This window comes from Equus przewalskii, chromosome 7 (genome assembly GCF_037783145.1).
Source record: "Equus przewalskii isolate Varuska chromosome 7, EquPr2, whole genome shotgun sequence".
NCBI classification, from domain to species: Eukaryota; Metazoa; Chordata; class Mammalia; order Perissodactyla; family Equidae; genus Equus; species Equus przewalskii.
This window is the reverse complement of record NC_091837.1, coordinates 38,676,446-38,702,143: the sequence shown is the minus strand read 5'-3', so window position 1 is coordinate 38,702,143 and position 25,698 is coordinate 38,676,446. Positions and strand designations below refer to the sequence as shown.

At 42.5% G+C, this 25,698-nt stretch overlaps 1 protein-coding gene across 35 annotated transcripts in view; it reads left to right on the top strand.

Annotated features, from left to right (window-relative positions):
- The window catches only part of LDLRAD4 (low density lipoprotein receptor class A domain containing 4), a 427,148-nt gene that overhangs the window by 28,798 nt on the left and 372,652 nt on the right, over positions 1-25,698 (top strand). Inside the window, exon 1 of one of the 35 annotated variants that reach the window (XM_070629524.1) lies at positions 23,569-25,543. The exons of the other annotated variants lie outside the window; for them this stretch is intronic. The gene's annotated coding sequence lies outside the window, so the exon portion shown is untranslated. Of the gene's footprint in view, positions 1-23,568; positions 25,544-25,698 lie in introns of those variants that run through there. 35 annotated transcript variants of the gene reach the window in all.

Genomic DNA, 25,698 nt, shown 5'->3' with positions numbered 1-25,698 from the left:
CTGTGCTTGCCCCTTCACACTCATGGCATGACACTCATGGTCAGGTGTCAACGACCATGAGATTGTTGGGTAATGGCCTCCTCACCTGCTCACTCAGAGCTCAGTGTGCTCAGCCCGGCCTTGCAGAGCTGACTGTAAAGTAGGGAGAACACAGTGATCAGGCAGTCCTATGAATAAAGGTAGGCTTGTCCCCGGGGAGAGGCAGCAAGGACAAGGATAAACACCAGAGAGTTTCCCTGGGGATTTCCAGAAGTGGGAGCTGGCAGTGGAAGGAGAGCTGACTGAGAACAGGTGCTTACAGTGGAGCCAGGGGGACAGCCTGAGCAACTGGGACAGGAGGGAGCATAGGGGGCCCGTAGGCTGGTAAGGATTTTCTCTTCTGAGACCATGTGGGATCCTAGGAAGCCATTGGAGTGTTTGAAGCAGTGGGATGACAAACTTTGTTTTCACTTGGCCCCAGTGTGGAGACTGGGCAGAGTGTGTGGAGGGCCTCACCTTGCACAGATGAGAAAGGCCAGGTGCACACCGGGCAAGGGCTGCTTTGAGGCCGCTCAGCTGATCTGGGGCATAGCTGGACCTAAAACTCCAGCCGTAGTGTTTGGTCTTACAGATACATCTAATACTGTCTTTGTGTTCATGGCTGTTGCGAAGTAGGTATGTTTCTACTCTGAACCAGAGCAAGCCTCAACAAACAAAAATGCCCACAAGTAACAAGCGTGAAAAAAAAAAACATTTAAAAGAAAAACCTCAAATTCTTTTAATTTAAAAAGTTCCACTCTTAACAAAAAGTTGGACTCCATGTTCAGGGGTCAGGGAAGCCTCACGAATGAAGTGACAGTGGAGCATGGACCTGAGGGAATATTTCATGTGGGTATTTGGGAAGATTTCTAGCCAGAGGGAACTCTTTGCAAAGGCCTTGAGGCAAGAGCTTGCCTGGAGGAGATCTCGTCAAGATGGCAGTGTAAGCAGACTCTGAACTCACTCCTCTCATGAACACAACCAGGTTGCAACTATTTTTGGAAAAATTACCCTGGATAGAAAACGGAAAACTGGATAAAAAACACCCCCACAATAAAGGGCAGTCCTGACTAAGGCGGAAGAGGCAGAAATTCCTTCTGGAGAGAAGAAAAACCACCTTCAGGAGCAGCAGAGTTACTCAGCCAGCCAGGCAGGAGCCACCCTAAGGTACACAGCCCTCCCTGGAGGAATGAGGTCCTGAGTGGGGGCTGTTACTGCTATAATATCCTTCAGACTCAGCCCAACTGAGACGAGGGTCTTACTGTCTGGCTTCGCTGGCTATTAACTGCAGCAGGGATATACCCCCAGAAAAGCTATTGGATGAAAGTGGAAAAGACCCATGTCTTAAAGGGCCCATGCACAAACTGACCCATCTCAGTAACCTGAAATCACGAGAGAGAAGGCTGACAGTCCTTTGGTGAAAAGAGACTCACCTGGTGGGCTCTGGGGGCATCTTGGTGAGAGGAGAGACCTCTCCAGAGACTGAGACATTGGTGGCAGCCATTGTTGTGACCTAATCTAGGTGTGTTGACACAGACCTTGGCAGATGCCATTGAAATTCTTCCCCTGGCCTGTTAGCCTAGGGGTCTGCCACACCCACTAGAGCACAGATTTAATCCAGTTCAGCCTGCCTTAGGGACCAGACCTGCCCAATGGCAAGCCCTCAGGCTACTTGTCAGCCTGCATGGACTGGGTGCCTTGATTCTCTAAAGGCAGGTGAGTGTGTCTGCCTCTGTGGGGCACGGCCTGTGTGAACTGTTGGGGGGCATTGGTGGAGAGGTGGGGGCCTCTGCAGTAGAGTGTCAGGGTATGCTCCAGGGGGTTGGGAAGTGTGCATGGACCAGGACTGTGTTGACAGTGTGTGTGGTCCTGTGAAGGGTGAGGGGTATTAGCTACAGACCTTTGCTTCACAAAGAGCTGTAAAAAGGATTAGCCCCACCTTCCAAAACCTGAAACAATTGAGTGCTCCCATGCCTAGGGCCAGCCCCACTCAGCTGCACTCCTAAGAGAACTGACAACAGCCTTATAGGCCTGAGGCCTATCACAGCTGTAAGCCCCAGAGCTTAGCAACCAACTACACTGGGTACCTTTCCAATTAACAGGAAAACTGCAACAGGAGTGTGCTGTTAGACCTTGTAGGCAACAGAGCTGAGGCTCCCTAAACAGGATTTACAAACAGCTGGCCAGGGAAAGAAAGACAAGAATCCTTGGGTACCTGCATTAAAAACAACCCTGCTACAGCAGAAGGACATAAGTAGCCCACAAAGGAGTCACTCCTGGATCATTTGGACTGGTGATGAGAGGGAAGCATGCTGCTGGGCCTCAAAAGGCATCTCTTACATAAGGCCACTTCTCCAAGATCAGGAGACATGGCTGACTCACCTAATCCATAGATATAAGCACAGAGAAAGAAGCATAATGAGGAGTCAAAGGAATATATTCCAAGCAAATGAACAGGACAAATCCCCAGACAAAGGACTAAATGAAACAGAAATAAGTGACCTACCTGACAAAGAGTTCAAACAAAAACTCCTAAGGATGCTCACAGATATTGGGAGAAGACTGGATGAACACAGTGAGCTCATCAACAAGGAACTGGAAAATATAAAAAAAAAAAACCAATCAGAAATGAAGACTACAATACTGGAAATGAAAAATTCACTAGAGGGACTCAATAGCTGAGTAGAGGATGCAGAAGAATGGATCAGCGAGCTAGATGAAAGACTAGAGGAAATCACCCAAGCTGAACAGAAAAAAGAAAAAAGAATTACAGTGAGAACAATCTAAGGGAACTCTGGAACAATATCAAGCACATTAACATTCAGAGTATAGGTGTCCCAGAAGGAGAAGACAGAGACAAAGGGGCAGAAAATTTATTTGAAGAAATAATAGATGAAAATTTTCCTAAGCTAAGGAAGGAAACAGACATCCAAGTACAGGAAGCACAGAGAGCTCCAAACAAGATAAGCCCAAAGAGGCCCACACCAAGACACATTATAAGTAAAAGGTCCAAAATTAAAGATAAAGAGGAATCCTAAAAGTGGCAAGAGAAAGGCAACAATTGACATACAAAGGAAAGCCCATAAGGCTATCAGTGTACTTCTCAGTTGAAACCGTACAGGTGAGAAGAGAATGGCATGACATATTTAAAGTGCTAAAAGGAAAAAAACCTACAGCCAAGAATACTCTATCCATCAAGGGTGTCATTCAGAATGGAAGGAGAAATAAAGAGCTTCCCAGACAAACAAAAATTAAAAGAGTTTACCACCAAGAAACCAGTTCTACAAGAAATGCAGAAGGGACTTATTTAAGTGTGAAAGCGATGACCACAAATAGGGATTAAAAAATTATCAAAAAAACCCACAAAAAAAAAGGCAATAAAATCACTGGTAAAGGCAAATATATAGTAAAGGTAGCAGATCAACCACCTGTGAAGATAATATGAAGGTTAAAAGAGAAAAGTACTAAAATTACCTATTTCAATGATAAAAGGGTAATGGATAGACACACACAAAACAAGAAATTAGGTATGATTTCAAAAACATGAAATATGGGAAGAGGAGAGTGAAAAAGTAGAGCTTTTAGAAAGAGGTCAAGCTAAAGAGTCTATCAACTCAATAGAGACTGTTATATACATAGAGTATTATATAGGATCCTTATGGTAATCACAAATCAGAAACCTGTAATGAGTAAGCAAATAAGTAAGACAAAAGAAATCAAACGTATTACTAAAGAAAGCCATCAAACCACAAGGGAAGAGAGCAAGAGAAAACAACAGGAAGAGAGAAGAACTTCTAAATCACCCAGAAAAAAAAAGTAACAAAATCGCAATAAATACATATTTATCAATAGCTACTTTAAATGTCAGTGGACTAAATGCTCCAATCAAAAGGCATAGGGTGGCCAACTGGATAAAAAAACAAGACCCATATATATGCTGCATACAAGAGACGCACTTCAGACCTAAAGACACTTACAAACTGAAAGTGAAAGGATGGAAAAAGATATTCCATGCAAATGGCAGAGAAAAGAAAGCAGGGGTAGCAATACTTAGACAAAATAGACTTTAAAACAAAAACTGTAATACGAGACAAAGAAGGGCACTACTTAATTGTAAAGGGAACAATCCAACAAGGAGATATAACACTTGTAAATATCTATGCACTCAACATAGGAGCACCTAAATATATAAAGCAATTATTAACAGACATAAAAGGAGAAATAGATAGTAACACAATAATAGCAGAGGACTTTAACACTCCACTTACACCAATGGATAGATCATCCAAACAGAAGATCAATAAGGAAAGAATGGCCTTAAATGATACATTTGACCAGATAGACTTAGGGGATATATATAGAACATTTCATCCAAAAACCAGAGAATACAAATTCTTTTCAAATGCACATGGAACACTCTCCAGGGTTGATCACATATTAGGCCACAAAGCAAGTCTCAATAAATTTAAGAAGATTGAGATAATACCGTGTATCTTTTCTGACCACAAAGGTATGAAACTAGAAATCAACTACAGGAAGAAAGCCAGAAAAGCCAGAAAAATGTGGAGATTAAATAAAATGCTACTGAACAACGATTGGGTCAATGAAGAAATCAAAAATTTCCTACAGACAAATGAAAATGAAAATACGACATGCCAAAATCTGTGGGATACAGCAAAAGCAGTTCTAAGAGGGAAGTTTACAGCAATTCAGGCCTACCTCAACAAAGAAGAAAAATCCCAAATAAACAATCTAAAAGCACATCCAGAGGTACTGGAAAAAGAACAACAAACTAAGCCTAAAATCAGCAGAAGGAGGGAAACAACAAAGATCAGAGCAGAAATAAACAAAATAGAGACAAAAAAAAAAAAGAAAAAATTAATGAAACCAAGAGCAGGTTCTTTGAAAAGATAAACAAAATTGACAAACCCTTAGCTAGACTCACCAAGAAAAAAGAGAGAAGGCTCAAATAAATAAAATCAGAAATGAAAGAGGAGAGATTACAACGGACACCTCAGAAATACAAAAGATAATAAGAGAATACAATGAAAAGCTATATGCCAACAAAGTGGATAATGGAGAAGAAATAGATAAATTCTTAGAAACATACAATCTTTCAAAACTGAATCAAAAAAGAAGTAGAGAATTTGAATAGACTGATCACCAGTAAGGAGAGTGAAACAGCAATCAAAAGCCTCCCAAAAAATAAAAGTCTAGGACCAGACGGCTTCCCTGGTGAATTCTACCAAACATTCAAAGAAGACTTAGTACTTGTCCTTCTCAAACTCTTCGAAAAAATTGAAAAGGAGGGGAGGTTTCCTAACTCCTTCTACGAAGCCTTCATTATCCTGACACCAAAACCAGACAAGGACAACACCAAAAAAGAAAATTACAGGTCAATATCACTGATGAACATCGATACAAAAATCCTCAACAAAATACTAGCAAATCGAATACAACAATACATTAAAAAGATCATACATCATGATCAAGCGGGTTTCATTCTAGGGATGCAGGGATGGTTCAACATCCACAAATCTATCAATGTGATACACCACATCAACAACATGAAGAATGAAAATCACATGATCGTCTCAATAGATGTAGAGAAAGCATTTGACAAGATACAGCATCCATTTATGATAAAAACTCTGAATAAAATGGGTATAGAAGGAAAATACCTCGACATAACAAAGGCCATATATGACAAACCCACAGCAAATATCATTCTCAATGGAGAAAAACTGAAAGCTATCCCTCTAAGAAGAGGAACCAGGCAAGGATGCCCACTGTCACCACTCTTGTTTAACATAGTATTGGAAGTCTTAGCCAGAGCAGTCAGGCAAGAAAAATAAATAAAAGGTATCCACTCTGGAAAAGAAGAAGTGAAACTGTCACTCTTTGCAGATGACATGATTTTATATATAGAAAATCCAAAAGAATCCACTAAAAAACTTTTAGAAACAATAAATGAATTCAGTCAAGTCACAGGATACAAAATCAACATACAAAAATTGGTTGCGTTTCTGTCCACTAACTACAAAGTAGCAGAAAGAGAAATTAAGAATACAATCCCATTTACAATTGCAACAAAAAGAATGAAATACCTAGGAATAAACTTAACCAAAGAGGTGAAAGATCTGTACACCAAAATCTGTAGAACATTGTTGAAAGAAATCGAAGAAGACACAAACAAGTGGAAAGATATTCCATGCTCTTGGATTGGAAGAATTAACATAGTTAAAATGTCCATACTTCCTGAAGCAACCTATAGATTCAATGCAATCCCTATCAAAGTTCCAACAACACTTTTCACAGAAATAGAACAAAGAATCCTAAAGTTTATGTGGAACAACAAAAGACCTCGAATAGCCAAAGGATTCCTGAGAAAAAAGAACAAAGCTGGAGGTATCACACTTCCTGATTTCAAAATATGCTACAAAGCTATAGTAACCAAAACAGCATGGTACTGGCACAAAAGCAGACACACGGATCAATGGAACAGAATCGAGAGCCCAGAAATAAGCCCACACTTTTATGGACAGCTAATATTTGACAAGGGAGCCAAGAGCATATGATGGAGAAAGGAGAGTCTCTTCTATAAATGGTGTTTGGAAAACTGGACCACATGCAAAAGAATGAAAGTAGACCATTCCCTTACACCATGCACAAAAATCAACTCAAAATGGATTAAAGACTTGAACGTAAGACCTGAAACCATGAAACTTCTAGGAGAAAACATGGGCAGTACGCTCTTTGACATTGGTCTTAGCAGCATATTTTCAAGTACCATATCTGACCGGGCAAGGGAAACAAAAGAAAAAATGAGCAAATGGGACTACATCAAACTAAAAAGCTTCTGCACAGCAAAGGAAACCATCAACAAAATGAAAAGACAACCCAACAATTGGGAGAAGATATTTGTAAAACATATATCAGATAAGGGGTTAATATCCAAAATATACAAAGAACTCATACATCTCAACAACAAAAAAACCAGCAACCCAATTAAGAAATGTGCAAAAGATCTGAACAGAGATTTCTCCAAAGAAGATATACGGATGGCTAACAGGCACATGAAAAGATGCTCAACATCATTAGCTATCAGGGAAATGCAAATCAAAACTACAATGAGATATCACCTCCCTCTGGTGAGAATGGCTATAATTAACAAGACAGGAAAGAACAAGTGTTGGAGAGGATGCCGAGAGAAGGGAACCCTTCTACACTGCTGGTGGGAGTGCAAACTGGTGCAGCCGTTATGGAAAGCAGTATGGAGTATCCTCAGAAAATTAAGAATAGATCTACCATATGATCCAGCTATCCCACTGCTGGGTATTTATCCAAAGAACTTGAAAACGCAAAAGCATAAAGCTACCTGCACCTCTATGTTCACTGCAGCATTATACACAATAGCCAAGACTTGGAAGGTGCCCATCAAGGGACGAATGGATAAAGAAGATGTGGTATATATATACAATGGAATACTGCTCAGCCATAAGAAATGATGAAATCCAGCCATTTGTGGCAACATGGATGGACCTTGAGGGTATTATGTGTAGTGAAATAAGTCAGAGGAAGAAGGTCAAATACTGTATGATGTCACTCATAAGTAGAAGATAAAAACAACGACAAACAAACACATAGCAACAGAGATTGGATTGGTGGTTACCATAGGGGAAGGGGGGAGGAGGGGAGGGCAAAAGGGGTGATTAGGCTCACATGTGAGGGGATGGACTTTAATTAGTTTTTGGGTGGTGAACATGATGTAATCTACACAGAATTCGAAATATATTATGATGTACATCTGAAAGCTAGATAATGTTATAACCCAATGTTACTCCAATTAAAAAAAAAAGCTTGCCTGGAGTGCTCACAGTCATATGGCTGGAGAGAAGCAAGGGGAGGAGAGAGAGAGAGAAGGGAGGTGAGGTGTGTGTGTGCATGTGTGCATCTGTGTGCCTGTGCCTACTGCTGTGCATTTGTGTGGTCGGGCTCTGGTCAAAGGGAGCCCTTCCAGGCTTGGAGCAGAGCCGTATCTTGGCTTAAGTTTCATGAGGGTCTCTCTGCAGTAAAGTGGGTGACAGTATAGGAGGCTGTTGGACTGTCAAGTCCCTAGAGAGGGTAGTTCCCCAGGCCAAGGTGGTCAGAGTGGAGGGAGGGAGTCACGGCCCAGTCTTTGAAGGTGGAGCTTCAGGGATTTGCCGAGGGCTGAGAAAGATAAGGGTGCATTAGAGTTTTTGCTTCAGTTGTATTTTATCAGGATGGGGAAGATTAGGAAGGAGCAGTTTCTATTTGTGTTTATTGTGAGAAGACAGCTTATTATTAGTATCATTAATAGTAGTATTAATAGTATTAGTAGTATTTTGGGTGACTTTTATTACTCTGTTCATTGTCATCTTGTTTTTGTCTGATCTTTGTGCTTGCTAACCTTTTAGAAAACAATGTCCCACTTATTCAGGACATTATGAGTGTTAATCGTTGTGCAGAAATCAAATGGAGTTTCTTTGCAAGAAAGATTCAGTTTAAAGCACTTTGACTCCCCAAGGAAAAAGGTGCTGTGTACATGCAAGGTTTAATGCTCTATTATTCTATTGAAAATTAGAGCAGTGGTTATATGTGTTCAAATTCATGAACTGCCCTCAATGTGGCAGCAGGAAGTTTGGGTGAATCTAAATCTGTTTCCTTCCTCTAAAAACATCCTCTTGTATTTGAGGTGGGTCCTCTCTCTATTGGGAGTATAAATTGCTCCTCTTTTAAAATAGGGTCCCTTTCCTGGCTCTGTTATCTTGAGTTACCCTCCTGTGATGGTGGTTAGAAATGCAGACTCTCAGCCTCACCCCTGACCCACAAATCAGAACCTTTTTTTTTCTTAAGAGATTGGCCCTGAGCTAACATCTGTTGCCAGTCTTCCTTTTTTTTTCTGCTTCTCCCCAAAGCCCCCCAGTACATAGTTCTATATTCTAGTTGTGGGTCCTTCTAGTTGTGGCATGTGGGAGGCCGCCTCAGCATGGCTTGACAGCAGTGCTAGGTCCGTGCCCAGGATCCGAACCCATGAAACCCTGGGCCACTGAAGCGGAGCATGCGAATCTAACTGCTCGGCCCCAGGCCGGTCCCAGAACCTTCCTTTTAACAAGGTCCCCAGGGGATTCACGCACCTTAAAGTTTGAGGAGTACTGAGTGAGAACGATTTTAAGTATTTCTGAAGCCTTCTTGCTTCGAGGTCAGCATTTCATCACTGGGTTTAAGTCCAATGAACACCAGCAGGTCTGTAGAGCTGGTGTGAATAGGGTCAAGTTACATATAGATCACCTGCTACAGCATCTCCAGTAGTCTGGTACTCCATAGATGCTTTCTTAGAGAGCCCTTTGAAAATGAGACCCCTGGTAAGCTGATGTGTGTGCTGGCATGCATTGAGAGCCTTGTCTTTTGTAAGGAGAGGGTCAAAAGTGGGGATTGAATGAATGGAGGGGGAAAGCCCAGGTGACTGGGCACCCAGTGCTGCAGGTGCACCCGCTGGGGTGAGAGGAAATTCGTATTGCTGAAATGAAATAGCTTTCTGATGTACGTTGGTGCACTTATTTGGAAAACATTGCCCGTAGATCTCAGAACTGTTTGTTGCATTTTCCTTAAACATTTCTCTTGTCAGAATGATGAGAAAATTGCCTGTGTGGGAACTCAAGAAGTGCAAATTTGTTAATACCTCCTTTGACAATGGTTTGTATTCAGAGCTGTTTATGAGCTGTCACAAATCATTTCTAGTTAAAATGTGCTGCTGTTAAATCAAGTAGCAGTGGAAGAGTCTGGGAGGATGTGTGCGCCCTCATGGCCCCAGCTCAAGAAGGGCCCAAGCATGTATGCTATAGGTCTGGTTTTTAAATTGGTGAACTGAATTGTAAAGAGTGAAAATGGCCTGGTTCCTGTGGAAAAGCTCTGTTTTGAAAATCTTCTCCCTTTTAGTGGTCTGAAGGCATAAGTTTGAGATTTAGCCATTCCTTTGATGGCTAGGATAGAGAGGAATTCAGTGCCTCTCTTGTTCTTTTGTGATAATGTTTGTCAGACTCAGGGGTGGAGCTGTTAGCTTTTCATTGATGGAACATGGCATGCAGGTGTTCTCCCACTAATAATGGTGGATTTGCCCTGACTCACCTGTCCCACCCTGTTCGCCTTGTGCTCATGGCAGACATCTGCAGCCTGTGGCTTTGAGTTGTGGGAAACTAAACAATCATATGGGGTATTTTTTAATGGGTCTGGATGTTTTATAGCAGTGGTTGTCAGTTGGAGGCGATTTTGTCTCCCGGGGACATTTGACAATGTCTGGAGACATTTTTGGTTGTCATAACTGGGTGGCAGGAGGCGCTACTGGCATCTAATGGGCAGAGAACAGGGATCCTGTAAATGTCCTGCAATGCATAGGATGGCCCCCACGACCAAGAATGATCCAGCGCCAGTTGTCAATAGTGCTGAGGTTGGGAAACCCTGCTTTAGAGCTAGTGGCAGTTTTGATAAATGGATAATCGTAAGTAAAGATTAGAATGTATACTTTGGCCACATAGTGGTTGAAAAGATGTCAGCTTTCCAACGTCTGCTTCTATTCCTTTTCCATTTAGTTTACTTAATATTCAGAAAAGAAATTCCATTGTCCCAAATCCATTTTTTCCAACCAGGACAGAGTCGCAAACTGCTGAGGTCCAGATGGGCAGACTCCTTTATCATAGATAGCCCTGCTTTTCTTCTGTGCTTCCAGAATGTTTTGCTTGACATTGAAGAAGCATCTCTCTAAAGGGATGTTAGGTCTTTCCTTTTTAAGCTCTTGATTTGTCTCAATCAGTGAATTTTATGAAATCCTTTTTTGTTAGCACTAAAATGGAGCCTGCTAATAAAATAGCCACTGGGGACAATGGTGAAAACACCGGAAATGTGATACATTTTCTTGAAGATTTTATGGTCACTGAATTTGGATATTTACTTAAATTTTGCTTTCATGACTTCAAAATTCAAGTTTCTTTAAACAAATGTTTAAAAACAATTGGAGGGAAGTTCTGGGATTGGAATAATCTACCACCTGTGTACCGAATGTCAAGTTCTTTTCCACAATTGCCCTTCCTTTCTTTCACTAGGGCCCTTAAAAGCTTTTGTGGTCTGATTCCAACTTATAGAGATTTGTAATTGACAAATTTGTTGTTCATTAATTCAATATTTAGGCCAATAATATTTCTTTCTAGCTTATCACTGAGGCCATGGCTTGGTCTTTCATGATACAGATTTCCTCTTTCCTTAGCTAGATTACTGATAATATTCAAATAAGGCAGAGAAAGGATTAGGCCAAAAGAATTGGCCTTTTAACCTCTGTAAAACAAGGTCTTCCCAGAAAATGCCCTAGCTGCAGGGACTCATACTTTTAATCCACAATTGGATAGATGCTGCTGCCATACACAACTTCTGGGGCCAGTGCGATGGCAAACCCGTGAGTCCCCAGGGCAGGTTATCATTTATCGTCTTATGCTCAATTCGGGATGATGGTGTGTTCCTGAAACACACTCTGTTTTTGCAGGGTATTGTTTTCTTGTAGCATTTGTACAATTTCACAACACCTCCTAAACGGAAGGCTAACTTGTATAGTTTGTGGCTACCTCCTAATTTCTAATTGACTTTTGGGTAAAATGAGTTTTAATGTTAAAACGTACCACAGTTGTAGCTGTTAGAGAGGTACTAAGTGAAAAAAAGCCATAAGCCTTAGAATGTTCTGTTATATACAGTTGGCTCTCCATATCTGTGAGTTCCATATCCGTGTGTTCTGCATATGTGGATTCAACCAACTGTGGGTTGAAAGGCTCACAATGGTTACATCTGTACTGAACATGTACAGACTTTTTTTTTCTTGTTGCTATTCTCTAAATGATACAGTATAACAACTATTTACATGGTATTTACATTGTATTAGGTATTACAAGTAATCTAGAGATGATTTAAAGTAGACGGGAGAATATGTGTAGGTTATATGGAAATACTACGCCATTTTATATAAAGAACTTCAGCGTACAAGGATTTTGGTATCCATGGGGCTGGGTGAGGGGATTGGTCCTGGAACCAATCCCCTGTGGATACCAAGGGATGACTATATATCACACATTGTTATACAGTTTTGATTTATTTTCTTCCAGTTGTTTCTTTAGCTTATTTTCCGATCTGTCAATCATTTTTATCATCTATCCATATCTATTTCTATATACCCATTTATCTGTTTGTCATATCTGTCTGTCATCTATATACATGTATTTCTATCATATGTATTTATCAATCTATTTATATCTATCATCTTTATCATCTGTCTATATCTGTCAGAAATGTGCCCTTTGCTGCCTTGAGTTTCTTTCTGACCACAGCACCAAATGTGTTCTCTCTTAGGTGACTGCTCCCTTGGTGTCTGTGAATGCAGTACCATTTTCAGCTTTTTAACAGCCCTGTTGAAAGCTCTGAAGCCTTTGTTTGCCTTAGGAACCTGACTGTAGAAGATTGTCTTTTATGTACTATCATTAACGACTTAAATGTATTAAAGCGCTTTGCAAATCTTTCTCTAATCTTTTTTGAAAAACGGCTGAGTAGTATTGGTTTTACATCAACTTGGCCAAATTTGTTCATGTTTGTGGTGAATGGGGGCATATGATAATTAGTGGGAAATGGCAAGATTCTAAAGTACAGCATTTCTGTGACACAGCCAATTATTTCCTTTTTCATAATGTGCTATTTGTTGCTGCTGTTCTTTCTCCCACTGCTTCCTTCCCTCCTTTCAGGTGTCTTCCATTCTAGGACTTTCCTTGTCTTTTTTGACCTTCTGTCTCATAGACGTGAATGGTCACCTGCACCCATCCAATCTTGAATTCTTGGTTATGTCACTTGACTTAAAGGAGCCATCCAGCCTTGGTTTGAACCTCTCTAGGGACAGGGAGCTCATCACCACTGAATGCAGCCCCTTTGGAGGACAGGGCAGCAGCTGGAACTCCCCCTAGATCGGTGGAAATGTGCTTCCCCTGGCCTACGATTCAGAGTAGGGTTTGCTTTTCTTCCATGTTAGTTCTGTGGATATTTGAAGACACTTCTGATGTCCCATGTGACCCTCCTCTTTTCAAGGTCGGAGGGCCCAGCTTGCTTTTGCTGTTCCTTCTCTAGCCCATTGACATCCCCTCAATGTTCCTCTTCTAGACGAGGTTGTGCTCACCAAATGGTGGTAGGAGTGCTTTCCAGATCTGGCAATGATGAACTGTGTCTTAGCACAGCAGGCTTGATGAGGTGACGAGAGCATTGGCGAGGATGAGGTGCTGGGGCACTTAGTCCTGGCTCCAGTGAACAGCAAAACTCTGCCCCAGCATTCCATTTACTGGTGGAAAAACAGACCAGTGGGTTCTCGCTGTTCTGCTTGCTAGATGATAGATTTTCTTCATATTGTTTACCAAGAAAGAATGTGGTTTCTCAGCCAAGGACTTGGATTCCTGGTTCCTGGTGAACGGTTGTTAGAGTGCTCTGAGTCTCCTCATTTATAGAAAGATAATTTCAAGAGAATGCTCTGCCTGGGACAGAGTAGATTTCGGTAAATGCTTGTAAAAATCCCAGTTCAGTCAAGTTGTGGATATGAATCTTTGCTGTTGGTTTCATATTTTCAACTTGAGACCTTCAGAACTTTTGGGAGTTGTTTTGGCAGTTGCATCCTAAAGGCAAGACTGATTAGGTCTAGAAAGCTGATGAGAAGCCCACCTGAGAAATTAACCTCATGGGTAGAAACTTAGATAGTGTTGTTAGAAAGTGCAGTGTTTCTAGCCATCTTTTGAATTTCAGGGATGAGGTCCAGGGTTTGTAAAGACCTCATTTGTACTGAAGACTGCCCGAGACTTATGGCTTAGCTGGCTGGAGGGGTCATTCCAGGCCTGTGTGCAGAACCTGTGCTGTCCATTAGGAAGGGCAAGATGGTGAGGGCCTTGGAGGCAGGACTGCACATGCAGCCAGGCATGAGAGAACAAAGAGAAAGTAAGGAAATAGGGGTGATGCCATGGGTACAGCAGGGCCCACAGGGAGTTTCCTCCTCGGGAACTGAACTCTGAGCAGTGCCCACGGTGTGCACTCCTGAGCGCTGAGCACCAGCCTTCCCGGCTGCATTCTAGCAGGTCTCACGGCAGCCTGGAGAAGCCAGCAAGGGCACCAGGCAAAGACACCGAGGCTCGTGGAGGTAGGAGCTGGCCAGGAGGGAGAGCACCTCCCAGCGCTTGCTGGTTCAAATCCTAGCTCTGCCCTTTCCCAGCTGTGTGATCTTGGGTGGTTCACTCTGCCTTCCCATGCCTCATTTTCCTCATCTGTAAAAGGAAGATGTTGGTAATAGAATCACCCACCTCATAGAGTTCTTATAAAGATTTTCATAGTTAATAGTTTTAAGTGCTTAAAACATGTCTGGCTTATCCCCAGTGTTTATTATGATTGTAAGCGAGGACCCAGGTCTGTCTGACTACATGACCTCTCTGTCTGAAGGTCATCACTGAGTTATAGCTGAACTTCAGCTTCTCCCGTATTAGTAATCTTATTTCATTTAATAAAGTACAGCCAGCAGGACTTTAGAATTTGGGGCGAAACTGTAATATAATCTTGGAGGTGGTTGTTGAGTGCAGGATGGCTCAGGAGGAGGTCTGTGGGTGCTGTGAAGGACTCAGGGAGGCCTTCATGCCTCCCGGTCCCTCCTGCCTCAGATCAGACCCCGCTCCTCCCTTTCCAGGCCCCGCGCTGCTGCTGTTGGTTGGTTGGATGCTATTTCAAAGAGCAGGGGCTGGGGCGGGGTGGGGGGTGGAGCCCTAATGACGAAAGTGACTGTTCATGGTCCTGTACAACTGACCCTGACGACAATGACGGGACCTGACAGCCCTGCCGGATGCTGCTCTGTGTTAAGCAGCTGAGAGAAGGACAGGGCCTGGAGACAGATACATCCGACAGCTTCCCAGCTCCCCAGAGTCTCATCCTTAGAGTGGGCCTGCTGCTTTTTTAAAAGGGGATATCCAAAACATTAGACAAACCCATATTTCACAATAAGTGTAAAAACATTTTATAAAGCCAGAAATGAATGATTTTTGAAGTATTTGCCATCATTCACTTATACAGCTTCCTTTATGAGGATAGCTAATTAAGAGTGGACTTTTTTTCATAGATATCCTGAGCCCAATAACTTAGGTAAATAACATTCTTGGGCAAAGAAGCCTTTAACATGTGTTTTATATTAGACACTGTACTGCGTTTCCTTCCTATTCAAAATTGTGGTGAGTGGTAAGCATTGTTTCATGGTTTTCTCTGCAAATGGCTGCCCTTTGGAGTGTGTGCAGTGATTTCTCTATAGCCTTTCCCTTCTTCCAGGACTTTGAATCGGGACTGATTTTTGTTTATAAAGCTTTCCTGGAGGCATCGCTGAAAAATGTAGTTGAAGAATGTATCTGAAGAAAGCACGTGGGTGCACTTCACAACTGTGTTATTTTATAAAAGCGTTTAAAAGACAATCTTCCTGAGTCTGGAAGATTCCGAGGTGGTTTGTAAACAGACGAGTATTTCAGGGTTGAGGCAGATGTTGGCAAGTTTATCTGTACAATGATGTAAAAGCTCTCTTCACTTTTACTTGTTTTAAAGCTTGTTACCCAAGCCAGAAACCTGGACTTGTTCTGGCTCCCCACCTCCTCTCTGCACACTTGGTCTCTGTATCACCAAGTCCTGCAATTTTACTTCTGAGTATCTTTCCACCTGACTTTTCCCATTCCTACATGTAGGTACTGCCTTAGATGCTCAGTGTTTCTTGCTTGGACTTTTGCAGCAGCCTCTGGACCTACTTGCCTTCTACCTCTGCTTTTTCTCTCCTCTCCTCATATGTCCTTCCCTGTACTTTAGAGCAGAGGGTCTCAGACTTCATTGTGTGTCAGAATCACCTGGAGGGCTCCTTAAAATGCAGTTTCTGATTTGGTAGATGTGGAATGGAGCCAGAGGCTTTGCATTTCTCACATGTTCCCAGGGGATGCTGATGCTGCTGGTCTGGGACCCCAACTCTGAGAGCCATCATTCTAGTTACCTGGCCTGCACAGCTGACTTCTCCCTGCCTTGCTTCAAAAGGTAAAGGCTGGACTTGCCTGTGTGGCCACAGGGTAACAGTGGCGTGGGCTGGGTCTCTGTCTCCAGCCCCTCTCCCAGTGCTCCCCAATTCACCCCATTTCTCTAGTGACACCCAACAGACCATGCCCTTCCTGGCCTCTCTACCTGGAATGCCACCCTCTTCTGTTGTGCAGCATGGATGTCACCTGGAGAGATGAGCACTTTTCTGGGCTCATCTTGACTTGTTGGAATGTGTAATAGGAATGAACTTTTCCATGGTACTCAGGAGCAAGGCATGCTACATCTCTTTATTTTTCTAGAGCAGTTAAATCTCATTTGAGCCCCAAGTCACCAAGAAAGGTAAGAGGGCTTGTATCAGTTATTTGGGGATGGAGTGTGTACCCCAGGACTTGTCACTCACACCCTGCCCCCCACTTCATTGGTGGTGCTTGACAGTCAGGGTTTGCTCAAGTCACCCCAGGTAGGGGTGAGCCCCCCTGTGTCATTCCTAGAGAATCCTTGCTCTGCTACACTAAGCTCTGCACTCCATGGAGCCTCTTGGCCTGCTCCTCCCAGTCTCCTCTCCTCCACCTCTTCTCCTCCAGCCTCTAGACACTAAGCACCCTTTCTCACTCCCTCAGGTAGATCAGTTTAATTTGGGTTTAGAGCTCTGTTTTTTAAATGCTGGTTGTTTAAGAATTATTTGGGGAGCTTATTAAAAATGTAGATTCCTAGACTCCACCCCAAGAGATTCTGGACTCCAGGGAGCTGAGATGGTGCTCAGGAGTGTGCGTTTTAATCAGAGCGCCGGGCACTTTTGCTGCAGTGGTTCTGTAGGTTGTGCATCGAGTAGCACTTGTCCACACCACACCCCCTTTTCCCTTTGGACTCAGAGACACAGAAGGCCATTTTGCTATGAATAGTTAAATCATTCTGCTACCCAGCTGGAGATTCATAAGTAGATCGTGGACTCCTTGAGGACAAAGCGTATGCTTTATTCTTCCTGCACAGAGCCTTGTGCCTCAGACTTGACACTGATGTGGGCAGAAGTAGTCTTGAAGACTAGTGCATGCCACAAACTGAGGCAGGCACCAAACTCAGGGATTTGCATTTTCTTTTCTTTCTGGCATTATGCTCTTGGGTCAGAGGTGGGGAAATTTCTCAGGGTCTCCAATGGCTGCTTTCTCTAGTTCTAGGCTTCTACCAGGCATTGCTGAGAATGAGTTGTTTTTTAATTGGCAAAATGATCATCTTAGATGAAAGGAAGTGGCTGAAGTGGCGTTCGTATTGGGATGGTAGTTGGTGATAGCTCTTATGTGGAGGAAAGGGAGCTGCTTTAGGTGAGCCCAGCCCGGAAGTCCTGGCCCAATTCCGGGAGCCCTGTCCCCTCCCCACCCCTTGGAATTGCCTTCAAGTTGTTAGCTAAGTTTTCATCACAACCTCAAAGGGTGGACGAGTCATTGACTTGGTGTAGAATTGAAATGAACAGCATTCTGAATAAGAGCAATACTAAAAGTTGCAATTTTTATCTTCCAGTGAGATAGAAAATCTTCTATGTTATCTGAATGGTAGATCCACTTTCACATGGAATCTCTTCCTGTAATACCATCATTTTCTGAGTTCTGGCTGAGGTCTTGGCTAGAATCAACAGGGTATCTGTGGCAAGGGGGAGGTTGGTAAAAATATTCTCAGATTGCATTTCTGAATTATGAAGATGACTTCTAAAATTGCATGGCAGTCTTCAATTATACCTATATTTGTAAAATGTACTTTTACTTGAAAGCCCCAAATAATTAAATGTATTAGAAACATTTTCTACTTGTGATCATATGTAGTCATGCACTGTAAGTTATCAGAGAAATGTTTGCTACTTTTGAAAACTCTACTTCCAGTCACTAGAGGTGTGTGTGTGTGTTGTTTTTGTGTATGTACACAGGCCTGCAGCATTAACAGTTATCAGAAGAGTGATCTGTCTTATTTATTTTGAAACTAGCAGCACCAATTCCACCTGTCACATGTTGTGGTGAAATTTGAGAAGGAGGCACACAATTTTATCAGGATCGTGAAGTTTTCCAGGGGGGATAGCTTATGTGTGATAATTCACTTTCTGAAAACAACCTGTGCAGCGTTCACATGCTTAAGATGAGCTGTCTGTTTTTGCTCAGATCTAGCTCCTACTGCTGCATAGCTTGAGATGAACAAACCTCACTTCAGATGTCATATGCAGCTTGGCTCCTTCACTTGTTCAGTCTCATCCTCTGCTACCCTGGGAGGTTGAAGCCTGAGATAGTGGAACCTCACTCAGTCTGGTGTAGTGGAGACCACCTACACATAAGCATTGTCCAGCAGCTTTCCTGGGGCCTGTGGTAAGAGCTTGTCTCACGATGAGAACTAACATAGATTGTGAGTCACTAACTGTCCTTTCTGAGCTTTGATTTAAGTAATGTGCAGACTGGTGCATTCTTTAATCAAACTTTTTCTTATTTTTGTACTTTTCAAGATATGTATGGAGAGAGATTTTCCTCCTAAGGCTGAGACCACAGCATTATACTGATTTCCTTTGTTTTCATTATCACATGGCAGAATATGTGGTATCTCTGTTGAGACGTTGCAGACAGTGCTGACTCTTTGCCTTTCCTCTCAGTCCATTCTTTTCCCCATGCCTCAATTTCCTCCTTCACCCTCCTCTTCCATTTGGTCCCTTTCTCTTGCTTTCTCCTCTTGGCTTGACTCCTCTTCTTCCTCTCCCCTCTCCCTCTTGGTCCTGGCAGCGATTGTAATTGGGAACTTGGACAGTCATATTGTGTATTAAGGTCTGGTGGTTGTAATTGTTTTCCTTCTCACAAAAATTCCAGTTATTTGAACTTCCCAGCTGTTTGGATTCTGGCTAAGTGGGATTTAATTTCATCTGAGGATCTGAAAACATCATGCTTCTTGGTCTTTATATGCATATCTGGGTTTACTATTGAAGACCCTGAGAAGAGGAGATATTTTTAAGTCAGTGGACATAAAATGTTATGCTTTCAAGATTACTCTTCTGTCTAGTACCTAGCAGCTTAAACATACCGCACACACTGCATCCTGCCCTTAGCTTGATTTTGCCCTGCAATGTAGTGTTGCTACACTAAAGTCGCTTCATGCTTAACCCTTTTAGCTTCCCTTTCTCTTACCTATGTCATTAATTTTAGATTGTACTGCTTTCTTAAAGGCTAAACTAATGCACAGAGTAAAATCTTAAAATGTTTAGAAGCTATGTAGTATTATATTGTAAACCTGTAAAAATTCTTAACAAAGTTGGTGGTTTGAAAGGATTTTCATGAGAACTCCTTCAGCTAAAAGGTAGTAAATTCCTTAAAATAACTAAACTTTGGCTTATAACAAGGTCATTGTTTGGCAGTGTCCACATTTAAAAACTTTCCAGAACTTGGAGGAGGAAATGATTCTGAGACAATGTAGCGATTTAAAAAATAAAGACAATAAATTAACATTTGCGTTATTTGCCAATGATTGATTTCCTTCCCTCCAACTTTTTATCCCACTTCTGAATAAATTGGACCATGTGAAGAACCAGAAGATTAGCTTTACTTTTTTTTTTTAATTGAAATTGGTTTTGCAGAAGTGGAAATTTGGCAGCAAGTATGGAAACTAGCAAATCAGTTTACAGTGTTCTGTGCTTCTTAGTTTAATGAAACCCGCAAGAATGAGGAAAGATTGCATGGCTTCAAATCAGAGAAGGCTGTACTTGTGTAGGTTCTGCTTTTTCTGGAATTTTATTTTTACCCGTATTGATTCAGTAGCATGTAGAACAGCATGTGCAGACTTTAGTTGTTAAATAGTGGCCTCCAAGTGGGTAGAATTTCAACTCCAATAGTTATTTTTTGATGATTTCATGGAAAAAATGCTAGGAATTATTTTCTAAGAATGATGTAAAATGAAGAGGAATGTGGTATTTTTTTTAAAAAAGCTGTGACCTAATAGAATATAAACAATTGGCTAATGACAGTCTTTATAATCAATCTTTGTGTTCTGAACTTGACCCCTAATGAGGAAGTAGAAGTATGTGTTCATTTTCAATTAAAATGATCAATTGACTTGGGAATATTTGGAGCATCTGTGATCCTTTCAAATAAAATAGGGTAAATGGACATCTTTTTGAATGATGGTTTCATCATCAATAGATGTTTTCCAGCCTACTGGAGCTTTAGCAGGCCCATTTGTCATAACACGGCTTACTTTTAGTGTATCCAAGTTGGTGATATATGTGGTTACTTCCAAATAGATGTTCTTTTTTCGTTCTGGGACAGTTTATAGGTTTTTGCACTATGCCTGATCCTGCTTCCCAACTTGATTTCCTCTCTGAGTTCTTTTACTCCCTTACTTGTGTGCTGTCCTCCACTCTTCCCAGATGGCCATTTCTATCACCACCATTGATGGGCTGCCATTAGCTGAAGCCTACATTAACATGCTTGTGGATGTCACCTAAACACCTGCCTTCACAGCAGGTGCTGCCTGTGAGGGGTCTGCTGTGTATGTGAATACACTTTATTAGGGGGCTAAGGAGGGCTACCTTGATCTGTAAACAACCTGGGGCTGTCTAGCACTTTGTTACTGGACGACTACATTGACATCCCCTGGGAGCTTGTTAGAAATGCAGTCTTGGGGCTCACTGCAGACCTGCTGCTTCTGAATCTGCTCTGCGCTGGAGTGCAAAGTCATGCTTATACTGGGCCTGTTTTAATGACCATTTACAACTTTATCAAAGCATTGGAAGCTGAAGGCAAAGATCTTTTAGCAGTAGACTGCGTTTTCATTATGTTATTTCAGAATACTGGATCCCAGACTTTATTTGGAAAGTTTGTGCACAGATAGTGCAGATGGGGTGAGGTCTCTTTGGCTCCAGCAGAGAACTGCTTTCTGGTTAGCGCTTGTGTCTTGCAGGGTTGTGCTTTGAAGGATTGTTCTTCAGGACACCTTAAAGTTTCACTAGTAGACTAGAGTTTGTTCTTCTCTGCAGGCTGGGAGGGTAGGTGGACAAAGGGAGGATAGCTGATGTTGTGACGTGGGTTACTACTTCATTAATGGTTATAAATTAATTAAGTACCTGAATTATTTTAAGTGCCTAGACCGATGTTTTAAAACTGCAGGTCACAAGTCATTGGCAGGTCATAAAATCATTTTAGTAGGTCACACCCAGCACTAAAAATGTGATCTGCAGGGGCCGGCCCTGTGGCCAAGTGGTTGGGTTTGCACGCTGTGCTTCAGTGGCCCAGGGTTGCACCAGTTCGAATCCTGGGCACGGACATGGCACTGCTCATCAAGCCATGCTGAGGTGGCGTCCCATGTGCCACAGCTAGAAGGACCCACAACTAAACATGCACAACTGTGTACCCGGGGGGCTTTGGGAGAAAAAGGAAAAAATAAAAAATTTAAAAAAAAGTGATCTGCAATAGAGCAGAAGAGAAGATAGAAGGTAGTTCACATAATAAGGCTGAGTTTTGTTTTTAGAAACTTTAAAAAAGTTATGCATGTGATATGTAGATGCAGATATTTAATATCATAACTCAGTATATGTACATATGTATATACATATATATGTGTTTTCATATATATGTATATACGCATATATATGTGTGTATGTATATGCATATATATGCGTATAGATACACATTCACACATATATATTGCATTAAAAATGCTTGAAAGTACAGAATGACTAGTATTATGGAGGAGTTACAGAGGAAGTATTAAAAAATATAGTCCGTGTAGTTTAATAGAGGAAAAATACCAAGCATAGGTTTTATTATTGGCTCAGTTTACCAAAATGACAAAAAAAAAATACGTATCTAGATATCAATGAACAGTAGACATTTTGCAGTTCAGAAACATTGGGAAATAGGGTGTTATTGTTTTTAAACCAGTGTAGTTACTTTAGAGCTATCATAATACTGTTATAGATTTAAATATTTAGAATCCAATGGGGTATAGTTAAGACTAAAATGATTTTGAACTTAATTTTGATTTTTCACTGCTGCTTTAGACAATTTTAGGATCTTCTGTATCTTTGGTGTTACTGTGGTAAATGTTCAGTATCTATGCATAAGTAGAGGATGGATAGGCATCCTCTGAGCCCATAGAATGCTCATTTTCAGATTCCCACTTAAGGCTTGGAGTGTACTCTTGATTACTTAGTCTACTGAATGAAGACCTTAGCTACTATTGAAGGTTGAAGAGTCCAGTTTTTGCCTCTTCTCAACCTTCTTCCTCCTCCCACATCTTCAGCAGAATCTGGCACAGGGCTTGGCATGTTTACCATCTTGTAAGTCCTTGTTGAATGAATGCATGACTCTTTCAGTACCTCCTCATTTTTCTTGAGTAAAAGCCAAGTCCTTACTATTGCCTACAAGCCCCTGGGATGCCTGTGGCCTCTCCAACCTCATCTCCTGATACTTTTGTCCTCATTCTCTCTGTCCAGCCACGCTGCTTTCTTGTTCCTGGACCTCTCCCTGGAAGACTCATCCTCTAACACCCTTGCCTCCTTCCAGGCTTGGCTCAGATACTGCCTTCTCAGGGAGTTTTCTCCAGCACTGCTTCCCTTGGCCCCGCATTGGCTGTCTCCCACCCTGCTCTACTCTTGCCTTTCTACGTGGCACTTACCGCTTCTGAGCAAACTACTTAATTTATGTGTTCAGTAGGTTCACTGTTCAACTCTTCACCCTTGTTCTGTTTGCTGATGTCCCTGAGAGCCTGGGATTGTGTCTGGCACTTAGTGGGTGCTCATATATCCTGCCAGCGGATTGCGCGGTTGAATGAGTTTGAGTGTAGATTTGGACATACTTGGGTTTCTTCTTTCCACCTCACATAACGCAGTGACTTCTCAGATCGCTTTCTGGCATTTAGCATTCCTTCCTCACAGTCCCAGGGATTCAGCACATAGAAACAGCTCTCTGTGGAGAGTTGGGTCTGTATTTAATGTTAAATATTAATAGAGGTCAACAGAATATTGAAAATTTTTATCTTTGGCTTATGAAAAAGGCTTGACATTGTAGTATAACAGCACAGATTTATTTATTTGTTTGTCCTGTTTCCCATATTAAATTTTAGATATTCAGAGAAATAAGTTAGGTTCTTTTTCTTTTCTGATAGTATATGGTAGAAAATTTGACCCTGAGAACTCCTTCCAGGATGCTTGGGAAAGGAGACAGTACTTCTTGCAGAAGCAGCAAAAAGCATCTTGACGTCTTCCAATCGCTGTGAAGTTTTTCATTCCTTTTAAGTACTTTGTGATCTTTTGCGGAGATGTCGATCTTTGTCTTGCTTCCCTTGAGTTTGGAAATAACTAGGAAACTATTCACTATTGGACTTGAATGTCACTTACAAGAAATCTTTTTTTATTGTTTCCTTAAGGTGCTCTTTCTAGCTTTGTTAAAAACTTTCGCCCCCTTTATGCTTTGAAATATTGACTTCTGCCATTTAGGATCCTGAAGCATCCCGTCGGAAGGTTTTCCAAGTATGTAGGTATGTGTGCGTGCCTGTGTGTGTGCGTGTGCGTGTGCGCGTGCGCATGCGTGCGTGGGTGCACAGGCTCCGTCGCGTCCCCGTGAAGGGTCCTGGCCGCCATGTTGGATGTGGTGCTGCGTTGCAGGACAGCGTTGGCTGAGGGTGGCCTTGTCCTAGTTTCTTCATAGATGGTTCTGGCCTTTATAAGCTTAGGACACGGAGCTTTTGAATTTTGCAGCCTGAAGAACTCGAGCCAAAACAGCAAGGGAGATGGGAAACCTGTGTGTTGCTTAGCTTTAGGCAGATGCACTGAAAGGTTTTCTGGGTTGAAGGGCGAGGCAGAACGGGAAGAGCCCTGGCCTGGGGCCCCTTCTCTGAAAGTCTGCGGCTGTCCTCTGCCGCCTTGTCGGCGCAGACCTCGGAGGCCCAGAGGAGGCCTGTGTGGGAGCCCGCTTGGTCTGCCTTCGTCCATTCGCCGCACCCTCGAGGGGTTTTGGGGACAGGGTCTGTTTGAAGAGCCTGGCCGCCTCAGCCGTCCTCCAGGAAAGACCGCTTGTCTGGTCCTTGGTGCTGCAAGAAGAGATGATTTGCGGGCGTGGCCGTCGCCATGCCTTATTTCTTCCCAGCAAGCAGAATGGGACGTGTTTCACTGTTGCATCTGCTTTGAAGAGGTCCCTCGTTTCTATTTTTGGAACGGAAAACTCTGCTAGAAGTAAGCCAGACAGCGGACAGACGGCGTCTGGCTTCGAGATCCCTCTCCTTCCTCCCGGCCGGCTTAGTGTCTGCTGGGAGTTGCCCAAAGCCGCCCTTTCCGTGTTTTGAGAGGCACCCGATGAAATGGTTGCTCATGCTTTGTTAAGAAACATCTTGTCAGACTCCTGGTGGCTCAGTGGCTGGACCCTGCGTGTGTCCACACCGCCGTCGGCTTTGTGGAGGGTGGTGTGCATCACTGCCTGGGCTCTGTAGGGAGGCTGCTGGCAGTGCTACCTGCCCGCCGGCCCTTCCCCGGGACAAGCTCAGGTGGTGAGAGAGCAGATCCTTGGGCAGGGCACCTGGTCAGTATTTCTTGGTGTCAGTTTACTCTGAAATAATTCAGCCCCAGGAGAGAAAGATATCAAAACAAAATCCTTGCGGAATTTATGAGTTGAATGAAGGCACACGTGCATTTTATGTCGTGAAAATGACACGTCACAAAAATCTATGCCTGTTACTGCATCTACGGTGGGAGTGTGGGTTCATCCTAAGTATCCCCTCAACATTTCTGAAAAATGACGTAGAGCAAGAATAGTTTTGGGAAGGGAGCCTCTGTTTTTTATTTTCCTTAATCTCTTTCTGTAAGACTAATGTAAATTACCTACTGCTTTGTGTTTTTTCCTATTCCAGTTTATAATTTCTATGAAATGGCTCTCTCCTCTTGTCTCCAGAAGTCATTGTGTTTTAAATGGCTTCACTTCACAGGAACCAGTCACCAGCGGGAGCCAGTCCTGTTTCAGAGAAAGGAAGGAAGCGTGCAGCCAGGTTCCTCTCTTAACGTTTGTCTGAAACAAATGTCTTCCTTTACCTCAAAGAGAAAATGAGAATGTTGTTAAGATTGAGAGTAAATGTGCCTCACTTCCGTTTTGATTTTTCAGACTTCACCACTCATGTATCCCCTTCTTGGTGCTAGGGAGGTCCTTGCTGCATGTTTCTTTTCAGGAATACCTGCCCTCTGCGTCTTCTTGCTGTGCTTCTCACCAATTCATGGTTCCCAAACTGCAGCCACTGAACCTACAGTGCTGCGTAAACTGCTGGAAATGTGTCAGGAACATGGCATTCAGGAGATGGTTTGGGACTAGTGAGATCATCAGCTGCAGAGGACCATACTTTATCACTTTGGAAAGCCACGCATGGATTCCTCAAATGCTTCAAGCATTGGGGAATGGTATGTATATGAGGGACTCTGCCAGCACCTTCTGTGAACGCCTGTGATTATTAATTCTCTTCAGTTTTTTTCTCTTGAGGGAACCATTCTTTTGAAGGCTTAATTTCCTTTGGGGAGGCCATAATATTAATGCTCAGTCTTCTTTCTCTGACGCA